The following is a 16,306-nucleotide window of genomic DNA, read 5'->3' on the forward strand; positions in this document are numbered from 1 at the left end:
TTGTCATTTGGCTCAGCTGCTCTTTCATGCATCCATAGTTTCACCTCAAACTGCTGCTTGAGACACGAGAAATTAAAGAACAACTCTGTTCAAACGGAGAAACTTTGAAGGAACTCAATAATGTCATTTAAATGGTTTCAGGTAGGTGTATGAAGGTTCTGTATTCAATCATATATGATAGTTGACATGAAATTCTGAATTCATCTTCTTGGACACCCACACTGCAAAATTCTGTAGAAATGAAATTAGTCATTTCTAATCAATTTCAACATCAAATATCATAACATTGCATCAAAATGCGTAAAAATGATTCTTGATAGCTGACCTTAAAGTCTCTGTGCATTCTTCCTCTGGGTTACCTTCTCTATATATTTGCAGTTTAACCACCAAAAGCTGCAAGGTTTCAGAGAAATAAAAGGAGCGTTCTACTCAAATTTAATAAGATTCATTTAATAAACAATAGAAAAAAAACTTTGACAGTTGTCATAAAATTCTTAACAAACTCCTCTTCTGTCTGTAGCTCAGGAGTTAGAGCAGGGGCCCGTTCTTCGTACGTCACTTACTACATCCAAGACCAAATCATCGCGCTAACCGTGAGCTCGCTAATCCGGTTCTCCGAACACACCTGCTGTTGACGATTAGTACAGCTGGATGAAGTAATGTGAGATCACTGGGTGGCTTAACAGGGGCTACGCATCGATAGTAGAAACATTGATCGGCAACCCTTTGATTGGTCGGCGAAAATGTCGAAGGAGCGCGCTCGGTATTTTTCGGCAGCAGAGCAAGAACTCTTGAGTGAGGGATTTCAGGAGTTTCAGAGTTTAATCAGAACGCAAGGGAACACTGCAAAGGCTGCAAAAGCAAGGAGAGAGGGCTGGCAGAAAGTTGCTGACAAATTAAACTCGTAAGTAATTTCATATCACACTATATTATCCAATATTATATTACATTATATTATATTATAATATGTTATATTATATCCCCTTTCACATTAGAGCCACAACAGGACCCACTAGAACATGGGAACAAGTAAAAGTGAAATAAGAATATTCTACAGAATGGTAATATTTATCACTTATATTGCTTTTCGTCTCTTGGAAAGAGACCCTGAAATACTCTGTTTGTTTGTTTATAACAGCAACCAAGAAAAGGGCAGAGCAAAAAAAGACAGGTGGTGGTCCTGCACCCCCTCGTCAACAAGTTGGTTAAGTAAATAATAGCCTCACGGGAAAATCGATATCTCTCTATGAGCACACTGTCGCGCTGAGCTAAAGGATCCTGTCTATCCCGCAATATACGCTGAATTCTGAGGACTCTCCTTATCAATCTTGCACCTTCCGCAATGGGTGGCTCGCGTATACGGACAGGACATGGCTGCGACAGACTTCCCAAATCCACCTTCGCTTTTATAGCCGTGGTCTCCCATCTTGATTACACGAAGTAATTTACAATTACTACTCTGAAATATGAATTACATCTGTAATAATCACATACATGTAATAGAATGTTAATAGTACATTTCCCTTTTTTAGGGAATGACCTGTATGTATCTGTGTGACATCAATAAAAGGATCAAGTGCTGCATTATCTTTAGTTACATTGATGTTATTTATTTATGGTGAAACAGTGGTGAAATATCGCTGTTGCTTTCGTATAAATGAAGCGGACATACCTGCGTGGCCACGATCTAATCCTGTTTACATAAAGTAAACCTGCTCCCGAGCAGGTTTACGCTTACGGCTCTGTTGCTACGACAGCAAGTCCCGGATGAGCTTCGGGGAACCGAACGATCCAAGATCACGCGAAATCGTCAACAATCAAATCCAGCTAACTTACTTAGCGAGGTACGAAGAACAGGCCCCTGGTCACGAAGTAACTGGAAGGTTGGTTGTTTGATACGAGATACTAACCCCAAGATAGAAAACTCTTCTGCACAGGAAAAGTCCTTGAATGAGTCATTTGTATGAAGCACTTTGAATGCTCAGAGTAGAAAAGCACCATATCAGAACCAGCCTCACCCACTTGTGATGGGTGGGTGGCTGTGGCTCAGGTGGTAGAGCAGATCAGCTGCTGATTGGAAGGTTGGTGGCTCGAACCTTGGCTTCCCCAGCCTGCATGCCAAATATCCTTGGGCAAGATACTAACCCCAAGTTGCCCTCTGATGATTAGTTTGCACTTGTGTATAGAAGTGCTTGTGTGAATGAGGCCTGTTGTATAGAGCACTTTGAAAACTCCAGGAGAGTAGAAAAGCACTATATAAGAATCAGTCCATTTACTACATGTCCGCAAAGTTTCATCTCCAACCACTGCAATATTATTTGTTAGGATCGCTGTTCTCTCCGGGTACTCCGGCTTCCTCCCACCGTCCAAAGACATGCAGCTTGTGGGGATATTTAGTTGGATAATCCAAATTGCCACTAGGTGTGAATGTGTGAGTGAATGTGAGTGCGAGTCGTTGTCTATCCCTGTGTGTTGGCCCTGCGACAGACTGGCGATCTGTCCAGGGTGTGCCCCGCCTCTCGCCCTATGACAGCTGGGATAGGCTCCAGCGCCCCCGCGACCCTGAAAAGGAGAAGCGGAAGCTGATGGAGGATCGCTGTTTTTTTTCCTCAGGGTTTTGTGATGCCTTTTTGTTTTCGAGAGTCTTTTGTGTTTTAGTTTGGCTCTTTGTATATAAGGATGGTTAATAGTTTGCTTTAGGATTTACTATATCCCATGTACCCTGTTTTCATATTGTAGTTTGTCTTCTTGGTTTTGTAACACTAAATATCTGCTTTTGTGATCCCTTTCTGTACTTCAGTTATGTCCCTTTGTCTGTCTTGTCTCTCTGTTTGTCTGTCATTGTCTGATTTCCCCATCTGTCATGTTTCCCATTCACTTATATTTTCCTTTCTGTTTTCTACATGTCTGCGTATGTCTCTGTGTATCATTTCCTTTTTTTATCGTCTCGTGTCTTGTGAACTTAGCTTTGAGTTTTACTTCCCCATTTGGTTAATGATTTGTTCCCATCAGTGTCTCAGTCTCGTCTGCATTTATCTATCTCATGTTCCCCTGTCCAGTCTGTTCTCCTCTATGTAATTTAAGCCTTGTTCTCCATGTTTTCCTGTTTTATTGTTTTAACTGTTGCTTCCTGTGACTATTGTAGTTTTCTCCTGCATCATGTCTCTCACCCGTTGCCTCTTGTCTCATTATCCAGTGTGTATTTATTGTCCCCGTCTTCTTGTGTACTTTGTGCTTTCCTTGCTCTGTGTTCCCATGGTTTTGGGGGCGGTGGTGTGGGATTGATTAAGGAAATGGCTGAGTTAATAGGAATGACCAAAATGAGAAAAATAAATCAATCTTCAATAAGAGAAAGGATTATTCTAAGAAGGAATATTTTTGATGGATCAGAATTATATAATGAAATATGAACAAAATCTTTTGTTAATCATTGTTTATTAACTGAACCTTGTTGAATTTGAGTAGAACTGTTTTTTAATTTGGCAGAAACATGGCAGCAGTTTGAAATGAAACTATCCAGGCTGTAGAGTAGACGAGCAAAGTCAAGAATCCACTGAGATTTTCATGACAATAACTAAGAAGGATTTCTTAAATGAATTGTTGATACGCTGTTATGATAATCCACTGAGCTTATTGAATTTGGGGAGAAATGTCCTTTAATGTGCAATCACACAGTGGGCTGAGATGAAACTGCACACAGTGTGGGTGTCCCAGAAGAGAAATCAGTTAAAAATTTAGTGTCAGCTAGTAAGCAAGAATTTAAAAAATATTTTTATAATATCAAATTTGTTCTGTTATATAAAACTCTAATTTATACTAGTCAGGTGGATCATCAACAATCATCAATCAGTGCAGTACCAGCTAAATTCAGACAGACAGACAAACACACACATGCACAATTTTACTGTCTTAACACAGTATCATAAATCTAATTAGAATATGCTATAGTCCTTTAAATACCAATTTAAATATATTTCAAAAATATATTACAGCTTTTTTCAGTCTGTTGAACAAAAATCCCCAAAGAAGAAGAAGCACTACCATAAAACTTTGTGTAAAAGTGCACGAAAGTTTAAGAGGCTTACAAATGACGGCTCACATAACTGCGGTGTTACAAGTCAACCTCGTTGATATCTGTCATCATGAACAATGCTATGGTTTGTGCTGGAGCCAAGCTGCACACAGCTGATATTATCAGAAAAAAATACATACTGATTCGATTACCTTCACACGCAGATTCACACAAAGACGACCAGCTGCATCAGCGAATTTTAGAAGACAGACAGTGAAACTTAAAAAAAGGAAACAGACAGATTTGTGGGAATGCTGGGGCTGGGGAACATTAGTAATTAGAAACACAAAATGTTTCTAAGCATTTGTAAATGTTTGTTGGAGGGTTTAGAGGAGCTGAATCATTTTGTGTGAAAGTTAAAGTCAAACACACTCTTAGTGTTTTTAAATCATGGTTTTTATTTGTTCTTGTTTCTAATGTCTCTGTAAAGCACTTTGAATCACCTTGTTGTTGAATTGTGCTATACAAATAAACTTGCCTTGCCTTGCCTAGTAGAGACAGACTGTGTCTGCAGATCAAACAGGTCTCACTGTGATGTCCCTTTAGTCAGACTCTGTCTCTGCTACATTAATGACTGAAAGTTGTCACGTTCTTATTTAGTTAATACTCTTTAAACCAGGTGTACACTTTTAGTTTAATACATTATAGATTCTCTGATGAAGAAATACGGTATATATATGTAACCTGATGAAGCGGTATCTAAAATGTTTTTATGTTTGACATACCAAGACTGTTTCACACTGCAGGAGTTGCAGATGATAAAACAAAGACTGTAAAGCGAAGCAGCTTGTTTGCTGTTTATCACTGCCTGTCCATTAGTCAAATTAATATTACTTTTATCAAAAATAATTTCCCGTCTGTATTTGGTCTTCCTCCATAGTCGCCATAGTCACATCATTGTGTTTTGTTGATGTTTCCCCTCCTTGTGATTCACTCAGTGTTCCCATGTCTGTTTCGCCCCCGGTCCCTGTGTGTCGAGCCGTGTCTCTTAGTTTGTATCCTGTTTTATTTGGAAAGTCTCGTGTCCTGTTCAGTGTGTTTAGTTTTGCTTTCTCCTGTCTCATCACATCTAATTTGTCCCTGCTGTGTCCTCATGTGTTTCCATTTCCCTTATCATCCCTCTGTGTATATATTGTGTGACTTTCCTTTTGTTCATTGTCAGGTTGTCTGTTTATTATGCGTTATGTGTCGGGGGCTGGATCTGTGACCCAGTATTTTGAGTTGTGTGTTTTTGGAGGTCTTATATTATATTGAATATATGCTTAGTTCTTGTGTTGCCATTATTAGTTAGGATTTAGTTGGGTGTTATTCTAGCTTAGGTTTCCATCTTACACCTTAAAGGTCGTTCCCTGAAAATATTGTCTGACATTAAAGTGGTCTGTGGCGCAAAAAGGTTGGGGACTCCTGCTGTACAGTACAGAATGCGTTTAGCTTGTCGAATTTACATAAATCTTCGATCGCTAGCAGTGTAACTCTGAAGTGCTGCACTGTGTGTTTGTACGTTTTCTCCCAAACAAACACAACAATGCCGACGAAACGTTTTGCACCCTCAAATGCACCTTTAGGTTTCATTCCATGATACTGGACTTATGTTTCTACGAAGGTTTGAACTCTAAGAGTGTTTAACATGATAGTAATTTATTGATTCTAACCCTAAATCTATCCAGTAATGTCTGCACATATTTTCAGTACTGATTTTAAAGTGTTTTAATCCTTCTGTCACTCAGGGAACCCAATAAGGATTCAAATACTTCAAAAGTCAACCAATGACATTGATGTGTAAGACTATTTAATAATTATTTATTGTTTATATTTCATTTATTCATTCATTCTTTGCACTGTGATTTAACCCATCTTTGTGTAAAGCAGGGGTGTCAAACTCCAGGCCTTGAGAGCCAGCGTCCTGAAGCTTTTAAATGTATCTCTGCTGCAACACACCTGAATAAAATTATTAGGTCATTAGCATGACTCTACCCTACTCAAGTAAATTTAAATAAATGTAAGTACATACCACCAGGTAGCTCCACTCGTACCCAGTGTAACGGGAAGTGAGAGGGTTAGGTTTTGGCGCTTTGAATGTTCAGTTGTGTGATGCAGCGATTAACGTTTGAGTAAAATATTGGGCTCCCTCGTGTCTTCCCTACATTCCTCCACAATGTCCGTTTTTGCAAAAATGTACTTCTAGAAGTACTTTTATTGCACGATGTTCATTCACTCATGAGCTGCTGCAACATGAATCAAATGGCTGAACTGCCACCTTGGCGTGCAGTCAAGTTCTACAGTCTGCTAATGATCTAATAATAAGTATTAATATTCCTCACTCACCTTACTAAATGTTTGTGAACACAGCCAGAAACATTTGCATCACAAACACAGACTAGTGTTTATTAGCAGAAGCTTTTGGGTGGTTGCTCTCAAACCTGTGTACAAGTTGAAGCATTAATGGTCCCTTCACTGATTTCCAGGTATCCAATGTCAGGGCTAACAGATGGATTCAGACGCAGGCAGCGTTCTGGCAAGCAAAGGGTTGACAATTTATTAACACAGAAGGGAAACCACAGTGATGTTTCTCTGCTCCTCACAGAGAGGTGATGGAGACGATTCCTGAGGTCCAGCAGACGTCAGATTATCAGTGATGGTGAGAAACTGAGATGCAATAACAATGCATTGTGCTAGTATGCATTTTCTCTTTGATCAATAATTGATGTATTCATTTTGATCAGTGTCACATTTTTCCTGCTTTTTCAAGTTTCCTCCTGGATCATTGTATTAGCTGCAGTATTGGTGATGATGGTCTTTGTCAGTGTTGCTGCTCTGCAGTAGGCTACTCTTTAAAGAAAAAGACCAGATAACTTTCATTTTTCATTTCTTGTCATTTTTTTCTACACCAAAATCTATCCAATAATATCTGCATAACATTTTCTACTTGTGATTTAGTTATTAATTCTTTGCTTCATGATTCAATCGGTCTTTGTCTAGTATTAAATTTTATGTTTCCCATTTAATCCCACTGGCTTTAAAGTGTTTCACCAGATTTTTACGAAGTATTTCCAGTCTTTTGTTGTCTCTGTCCCAAATGTTCTGAAATGTGTTGCATGTATTAAAAGAAGTTGGACCAAAAAATGTACTATGTACTTATAAACTTACATTTATGAAAGCTGAACAAACATTGATGTACTTGACTTTTGTAACAGTGAAAAGGCGATCTGTTTTTATTGATAAATATATATGTTTGCATTACTGTTATTTAGATTGCCATGTTAGAACGTAGCAAACAACATTGTTTGTTCCTCTATGGTTTCTTTATTTTTACAAATCTAAATGTTTTTTGTCATAAGATTAATAATTTCATATTGAGGTCAGACGGTCAGCAGTTTTGATGTTTTTGCAGAGATTTTATTTTTTGCAAAATAGCACAAGTAAACATTAAAAGTAGTTCCTAAATCAAGGCATTTATTATTAAGGCGGCCATTATTATGGCCCTGTGTGGAAAAAGTGATTGCCCCCTAAACCTAATAACTGGTTGGGCCACCCTGAGTAGAAACATCTGCAATAAAGCGTTTGGGATAACTGGCAATGAGTCCTTTACGAGGTGCTGGAAGAATTTCTGCCCACTCATCTTTGCAAAATTGTTGTAATTCAGCCACACTGGAGGGGTTTTGAGTATGAACCACCTTTCCAAGGTCACAGCACCTCAATCAGATTCACGTATGAACTTTGGCTAAGCCATTCCAAAGTCTTTCTTTTGTTTTACTTAAGCTGCTTAGAGGTGGACTTGTTGGTGTGCTTTGGATCAAGTGCACTTCAGCTTGTGGTCGTGAACAGATGGCCAGACATTCTCCTTCAGGATCCCAGAAACTGGATTCTGTTCATCTTGACGTTGCATCTCCAGACTGAGAGATCTCAATTACTTTGTTTCTTATTTGCTTCTGAATTTCCTTGGATTGCGCCATGATGTGTAGTTTTTGAGGATCTTTTGGTCTACTCTACTTTGTCAGACAGGTCCTGTTTAAGTGATTGATTCAGCACAGGTTTGGCAGTAATCGGGCCTGGCTATGACTATGGAAAAATTGTATATTTTCTATTGATAAATGCAAATATTTTATGTCTGTTATGTGCATTGCCGTGTGGAGAATATAAGGAAAACAATTGTGTGGTTTACCTTGTTTCTTCCTCTTAGATTTCTTGATTTTTTTTTAAAAAATTGCAATAACTTTATGTTAATTTCAGTGCACTTTCACATTTCTTTAAATTCAAACTACAGTCCTGTGAATAACTAGAAACACTTCTAGCAGCACAAATGTGAGGTAATTGTTTTCTGCTTGACTTTATCAGTCTCTCATATTGTTGTGGAGGAATGTTGGCCCACTCTTCATTACAACGTTGCTTCAGTTCTTTGAGCTTTGTGGGCATTTATTTAAGCACAGCTCTCTGAATGTCCCAGGTTGAGGTCTGGACTTTGCTTTTCAGCTATTCTGCTGTAGATTTGCTGCTGTGTTTGGGATCATTGTTCGACTGCAAGACCTAAACTTTACCTATTAAACAGTTAACTCTGTATTTTACACTTTATGTGAATATTGTTGCAGATTTCAATTATTAATGTTTTTATAACTTTGTTCTTTCTTATATTTAATATTATACAATATTTATACTTCATGTCTCTGTCTTCTTTTGAACACTCCAGCACAGCATCACTATAACTTTGTCCTCACTGACAATAAAGCTGTTTTATATATTTCATTGCAAATGTTTCAAGCAATTTGTAGCTGTATCTTAAGATATTTTGTTAATAATATAGTATTTTATATTGTTTTTTTCCCCATATTTGAGAAATATTTAACATGTAAAAGTCTGTTTATGTACAATTTGGTGATATTAGCCCTGATTATTGGAGGAACTTGTACATGAAGCAGATTTCTGAGACTTCAGATTTGAAGGTTGTTGTCATATAATCTAAATGATGGCAGATTAACGTTCCCTACCTCTGTCCTACAACCACAGGACTCCTTTGCATTCGACTGATAGAAATTTCAAGCTCAGTGTTAATGAAGATTTCAATGGCCTTAGTGCAGGGGTAGGGAACGTCTAAAACCTGCAGGGACACCGGCCCTCGAGGCCTGGAGTTCCCTACCGCTGCCTTAGTGTGAAAGGAATGAAGCTGTAGCGCCTCCCAGTGGTTGAAAAGAGGTACACAAGAGGTTAGAAATAAGAGGCTGTAGAAATAACATTACAGAAAAGCAGGACATGCTCAAGCAAAACATTATAGAAAGTCTGTCACGGTTCTGGGTCAGTTTGACCCAGTATTTTGAGTTGTCATGTTTTTGCAGGTTTAGTTTAGTTCCATGTGTCATTTTCTGTCTCTCTCTCTATGTCGAGTCTGCGTCTTAGTGTGATGGTTTCTTGTTCCTGTTTTATTGTGAAGGTCTGCGTCTCATGTGAGTGTGTTCAGTTTGACCTCTGTCTCGTCTTGGTGATTATTCCCAGCTGTGTCCACCACCTGTGTGTAATTCCCCTGTGTTTCTCTGTGTATTTAAGTCGTGTCCTCTGTCATTGTAGTTGCTGGTCCGTTTGTGTGTCCACCATGTCTCACCCGTGTGTTCTCCCTGCTGTCCATCTCCTCTGCTCGTTCTTGTCCAGGTTTGTGCTCTGTAGTTTAGTTGTTTCCAGTCTAGTTTAGTTCGTGCTCCATTTGCTGTTTGTCCATATTTATTTTTGTGTTCAATAAACCACCTTCACTTCTCCACTACTGCCTGCGATTGGATCTTCATTTATTATTTTCACACGGCTCTCCTCACCTGCCGTGACAGTACGGACCAGCCAGATATGGATCCAGCGGCAGTCACCCCACCTAGGGAGCTTCAGGAGGCCGTTATCGACTCTGCTTCTAAATTGATTTACCAGCTGTTAGAGCATGAGGGAGAAGTGTCTCTTTATACTGTGGAAGCCAACCTACAACACCTTATTTCCAGTTACCCCTGGTTATTGGACTCACTGCGTCCGCTCGTACAGAATTTTGTTCTTCACGAGCTTCACCTACACCCCCCCGCCGCTACCACTCGCCTGCTCATGCAGTGATATCATCAGTGACAAGTCAGGTGATAGAGGCTAATGCAAAATGGTGTTTCAGTGAGGCAGAATTTATTATGACAATACATTTTTTTAAAAAAATACTCAGTATGAATTAAACAGGTTAAAGGTCAATGTTCTGTTGTAATATAAAGACAAAATGATTGACAGCAGCCCAGCAATATCAGTAAAACGCAAATTAGCCACATGGTGCAATGTAAGGAGCTCTGTGATTGGTTAGGAAAGGACAGACTGGCCACCTCGATTTTTCTTCACTGCACATTGATCCATAGCTTTGCTCTGTAAAGGCTAACAAAGTGCTTTTGCTTTACAAAGACATTCAGCGTCGGTATTCACTCTTTTAAAATGCCACTGAACACTGGAGTGAAATGGAGCCCTGATCCTCAGAGTTTTATTGTTGCTAACATTTCTTATAGATAGCACAGATAGTGCCCCACTGCAGTAATCACTCATGTCTAGATATTCCTGTTAAAAATGAGTTTTTCCTCCCCACTGTAACATGGCAAACATAGCAAACGGATAATCCAGCTGAAGCTTCAGACAGCCGTCAGACAGTGAAACACTGCCATCTGCTGGACGCGAATAACAAAGACGCTGCTTTGACGGGTGAGGGAGTTTCAACAAGTCTGCAACGACTCAAGCATCAAACTACAGAACTATTCTAGCGGACATGGTGCTCTAATGACTGCTTCATTAACGCAGCTCAGAAAGGATCAAACATATCAATAAATCATAAAACACAAAACGTCTCTTATTGCCCAGGGCTCAGGAAGTGAGTGTGTTCCTTATAGCCCAACACGTTCTCACTCCCAACTCGTCAAACGTGTGACGCATGGTCAGGCTCCCTCTGCTTCACTTATGGACCATATGGACCACCAGGTAAGACCATTTAAACGGACAGCATTTATAGAATGACTATTAAAAGTCTGCGAGTGTCAGTAATGTTAATGTGGTTATGTTAGTAATACACCGAGTGCTAATATAACAGCTTTAAGATGCATTTGTAGATGTTATTACGTGTTTTACCGTCTTTATGGTGCTAGCTTAAAGTTACGGTGTAAACGTTAGCTTATATTGGAGGAAAGCTGTTACTGTTTAAACGATGTTAGCACAGAAATATTAGCTTCTGTCATGACTGATGAAGTTACTAGTTAATAAAGTTTCCAGTAAAGTGTTTAATCGCAGCCACAGACTGACAGCAAATATCTCGATTAGCTTCAGTGCATCTGTAATAAATATGTGCAAGTTTCAGTGCTTCGTTTAAACTGTATGATACTTATACTGACCCAGGGTCAGTGTAAAATACAATCCTAGCTGTGTGAACAAAGCCTGGCTGCTTTAATCCTGCATGACAAACCTCAGGATGCAGGTTATTATTACTCTTTCCTGCTGGCACACCTGTCACACCTGAGAGTCAGCTAGAAACTCACAGTGACGTGGACATCATGCAAAGACTGCCAGACTCTGTAATACTGCAAATGATCAGTGACTCAGGTTATCACTAAACTTTAAACGGCACCTCTGTGTCTCTGTGTGCTGAACATCTAGGATTGAGTCAGGCTGCATCAGCTGAAGCTGTTATTTGTATATATCAGTATTTTTTATTCAGGTGTGGGGAAAATACGTAAGACTGCAGTGAAGCGATGCACCAGATTAATCCCTGGCCAAAGGTATCGTACTTAAATCAGACTACTGATCCAGCCACATCAGCCTTTTGTGAGGTCTGTTTAAAGTTGACTAAAAATGAACTGCAGGTTCCTGAGAGGTGGACTGTGAGCACAGAAACACATGTTCATACATACAGCTGCAGCAAACTTACATTAATTTTAAATAGATTTGTTACTCTGATGTCTGTCTCTGTGTTAGTCCTCTGACAGACTGGTGACCTGTCCAGGTGTGCTCTACCTATGACTACTGGGACAGGCTCTAGCCTCTGTAATAGAAATTTTCTGTTATTCTCATTTAAAGTATTTAAGTGCTTATGCATATGCTTAGTTGTGACACTGTTACTGTTCAGTGAAAGTTTCTAAAACTAGATGAACTTACTTCAGCGTCAGCAGTTTGAGAAAACAACTCCCTTTACAGGTGCTGATAAGGCCAAGGGCACAAAACAGCATAACCATTGATGCGTTAGGTTTCATAGCGAGACACGTGAAGTGTGGTAGGATCAGTTTGTAACTTCCTCCCTCTTCCTTGGAATGCATAAAGGAGGAGGAGCACCACTTCTGTGGCAGCGCTGACATGACTGAACTGTGATGTTTGATGTGTGTTGGTGCAGTAATAAAAAGCTTGATCACAGCTCTTTCTGTGTTGCAGACTTTATTAAAAAAATTCCACGACACCCCCCCCCCCCCTCCCACTGTGAACCTGAATTGAATATTCAGAAGACATTTGTTTAAATAGTTCTACAAATCTGAGCTGTGGGTGTGTCCTTGGATTGTGTGGTAATAATATTAGAGCCTGCAATCTTTCTTACTGAATCTCTACTATGAGTCATGTTACCTGAGATTAATTCTATGTTTACCTGTCAGCCTGGACGAATGTGCTGTGTGAAGGAAATTAAATTAAATCAGATCTGAACTGCGTACATTTAAGGAATCTGTTCATATTTAATTGAAATATGAACCAGTGATTTTTTGATTGCTGATTCCAAGAGAGTCTTTGTGGAAATCCTGTTTGGCTTTTTGTTATTTTAATTCTCTTCTCTGTTTTCCAGAACAGTTCTCCACAGTCGCTGTCCACATGGGTCAGTGGGACCAAGAAGCACTCTGCTAATGTGGGACTCTGACCAGCAACATCCAGCAGGACCCAGACAGCGTTTTCTATCTCCCAGCTGCAGTTTTTGTTTGTCAGTGACTGGAGAGTCAGATTTTTGTTGAGCTTCACACTTGCAGAGCTAAGTCAGTTTGCAGAGATCCCTCCCACCCTGGCTTTTATGTGCTAGATTTCTTATCTGAAACAGTAATATTTCAGTGACTGCTGCTTATACCACAGGTTAATACTGATCCCTGATGGGAGAATCATCAATTTTGGCAACAAAGAAGCCTGGTGGATGTTTGTTTACAGTCTGATGATGGGACATCATGCTCTGCATCTTCAAAGTTTGCCTCCTCATTATTATTCATACCCAGTAATGTGAAGTATGCTCATATCTGCTATAACTGAACCAACCTGGTGCTCTTCATTTATGGAGGCTGTTGAGTCTGAATGTTGGATGTTGTGTATCTCGTGTTCTCTGGGCTTTGTTGTCCTCAGTCTTTTTGCAGGATCAGAAAACAAAACCAGGAGGCGCGTAAATGTTTCTTCTCCATGATGTTTCTCCAAATGTTTCTTCTGGATGATGATAAGACTGTGACACGGGATGCCACCTTTGGTCTTGTGATGAAGCAAAGCTCAGGAAGAAGTGGGATTAAATGGTACCCACATGCTGAGAAGGATGTACAGGGGCACCTGCAGCCAAATGCAAGCCTCAGGTTAGTTGTAGTTGCAGAATGCTACAGATCGCTATAGACTGAGACAGCTGAGGCATCAAATGTTTGATTAAACGGATGAAAAAGAGAAGTTTCTTCCCTATAATTATCACTTCTTAAAATCTGTAGCAACTTCAAGTCTGTCAGCGTGCTGAGCATGCTCAGAATGTGACAATATATTTTTGTTCAATATTTAATTTCTTTCAGTTGAAATGGTTAAATGAAAAAAAAATAAAAATATATTCTTATAATTTAGCAAACTAATTTATCAAAAAATATATACATATATCTGCATTAGTTTTAATAAATTAATTTGACAGCTGTATTGAAAATACCATATTGTATTCATACAGAATCAGTTTGGTATCATTGTTTGTCTGCTCACTGATTGTTGAAGCTAAGAGCTGCTTTGATCTGTTTAGATCTAAAGTATCCAAAGTTGAGCTCTGATGTTTCTTCACCCCTGTGTGTGTGATATGTGATTCCTACATGCTGGCAGAGCAGAGCAGCAGTTTGTGCTCACAGATGGTGACGGTGTGGAGAGTCGGTGGTGTTTCCTCAGAAGAACCAGCAGAGTCACAAAGGACACCAGTCCATCTCACCACCGTGACTCGCTGACTGATGCTCGTCTGCACTGCACAGAGGAAATCAGCTGACCGAGGTTTGTCCAGTGACGTGTTATGAAATGTATATTTGTTTTATGCTTACAGATGTGTTTTTCTTGACAGAGGCTCTGCAGAGGTTAGACAAAGCAGAGAAAACATGTGCTTTACATTTTACTGTGATTTATTGAGATATTTGTTGCCTGATGTTCAGCAGGAATGGAGAAATAGAATCAAAGGGAGATGTTTTTGCTGTTTTTGTAATGATGTAAGTAAATCTTCAATATTATTTATTTGCTTGGTTATATTAGGAGTGTTTCTGAGTGAGGGGGGAGGAGTCATCATCCAGGTAAAGTGACGTGGATCAGTGGATACACTTGTCTCCCCTTTAAAGGAGACGATCAGAGTCATCCTTAAATGTTAGTGCTTTCAAATACACAAACATTTTTAAAGGACAGAAATGAACATCCAACTTTGACTGTAACACAAAATAAATCTTTGCATGTGTGTTTTCAAACTCTCAGATGGGCAGCATATCAGTCTTGGACTGTCTAACCTGCAGCACTGAATGACCACCACACATGAGCATGTTCCTGCAACATTCAGCATCTGATCCTTCATCTGTGTGCTTCTGCTTTTGGTAAGTACAGTTACCCAACTCCAGTAACTCTAAACACATGCCATCCATTTCTAACGGCCTGGTTACTTCCTGTCAGTTACTTTAGAAACCATGTGGTCACCTGACCTAACACTGTTTCTTCTTCTTCCCCTTAATGTTGAAGTGTCAAATGTCCAACAGCTGGAGAGGAAACTACACCAGCGTACTGAGATGTTTCAGCAACATGTGCCAGATGCTGTTCCTTCATGGTGACATCACCAGAGACAGCCCCGCCCACCTCAGGACCTCGCCATTGATCATGATGATTATAATGATGACAGCGAGCGGAACTAAGACTGTAAAAATCCACGACCAGAATGTTTCTTTCTAATTATTAATGAATACTGAGAGCCTCTTTCTGTGTTTTCTCTGTTTTATTTTTTACCTCATTTGTTACTAACAAAGTTCACAAACTCACACAGTTTACATTCTGTATGTTTCCATCTTTACCAGCCACACTCCAGAGGTGTGGACTCGAGTCACATGACTTGGACTCGAGTCAGACTCGAGTCATTAATTTTATGACTTTAGACTTGACTTGAAAAAATGTTCTAAGACTTGTGACTTGACTTGGACTTTTACACCAATGACTTGGGACTTGAATTGGACTTGAACCGGTTTACTTGAAAAGACTTGATATTTTACCCCAAATATAAAATTTAACATGCATATTATATAGAGATTAAAAATGTGACGTCATTCACGGGTAGAACCGCAAAGGATTCTGGGAACTCGTGGCAAGCGGTACTAGCGCACGCAGGCTTTCAATTAAAATCAGTCACACAGCGATAAAAAGAAACACAAAAATGTCAAGAAGCTGTTGTATTATTAACTGCAATAGCCGGTCGCATGACAGCCACGGGAAGCCGACGGGTAAAGAGATCGGTTGTTATCGGATTACGTCGTTGAAGAGAAATTGTTCGAGCCATGTTTCCGAAGTAACAAAGAGGCGACGGATGGCCTGGATTGCAGCCATTCAAAGATCAAATATAACGTCCCAGAACCCTCCAGCTCACAGGTTAGTCTGCTCCAAGCATTTACACGAAGGTCAGTGTTTTTTAGTAGTTAATACGTCATTTTCATAACATAATTGGTGATATAGGTTACAAGCAAGTCTGGCGCTGAACAGAAATGGTCGCGCTATGCTCCTTTATTTATTGTGCATAAATAGTGAATTGTCCTGACACAATATTGCGTTTCGCTTCTGTTATTATGGTACATTGACAAAAACATATACTTTTATTCACAGGATAAAACAGGTTTTTTGTATGACTAATTGCCCAGTACGATTACAGCATACAGTATTGTTGTCACTGCTACATTTCTGTGATGGGTACCAGAAATTATTTCCACTACTAATTAATTACCGTTGAGCTCAAAGGTCCTATTAATAAACGGTTAACGAATGTGTATTTAT

The 16,306-nt window shown here is 39.5% G+C and overlaps 1 protein-coding gene and 1 long non-coding RNA gene across 2 annotated transcripts in view; one reads left to right on the forward strand and one right to left on the reverse strand.

Annotated features, from left to right (window-relative positions):
• LOC308393841 (NACHT, LRR and PYD domains-containing protein 12-like) overlaps positions 1-16,306 on the reverse strand; it is a 317,425-nt gene that overhangs the window by 56,349 nt on the left and 244,770 nt on the right. The window lies entirely within an intron of this gene.
• On the forward strand, positions 13,976-15,332 carry LOC308394616. Its single transcript, XR_013971257.1, has 4 exons — positions 13,976-14,290; positions 14,543-14,650; positions 14,756-14,871; positions 15,014-15,332. It is a non-coding gene; the product is annotated as an uncharacterized lncRNA (long non-coding RNA).

Source organism: Rhamphochromis sp. 'chilingali' (assembly GCF_963969265.1).
Source record: "Rhamphochromis sp. 'chilingali' genome assembly, chromosome: 1".
NCBI classification, from domain to species: Eukaryota; Metazoa; Chordata; class Actinopteri; order Cichliformes; family Cichlidae; genus Rhamphochromis; species Rhamphochromis sp. 'chilingali'.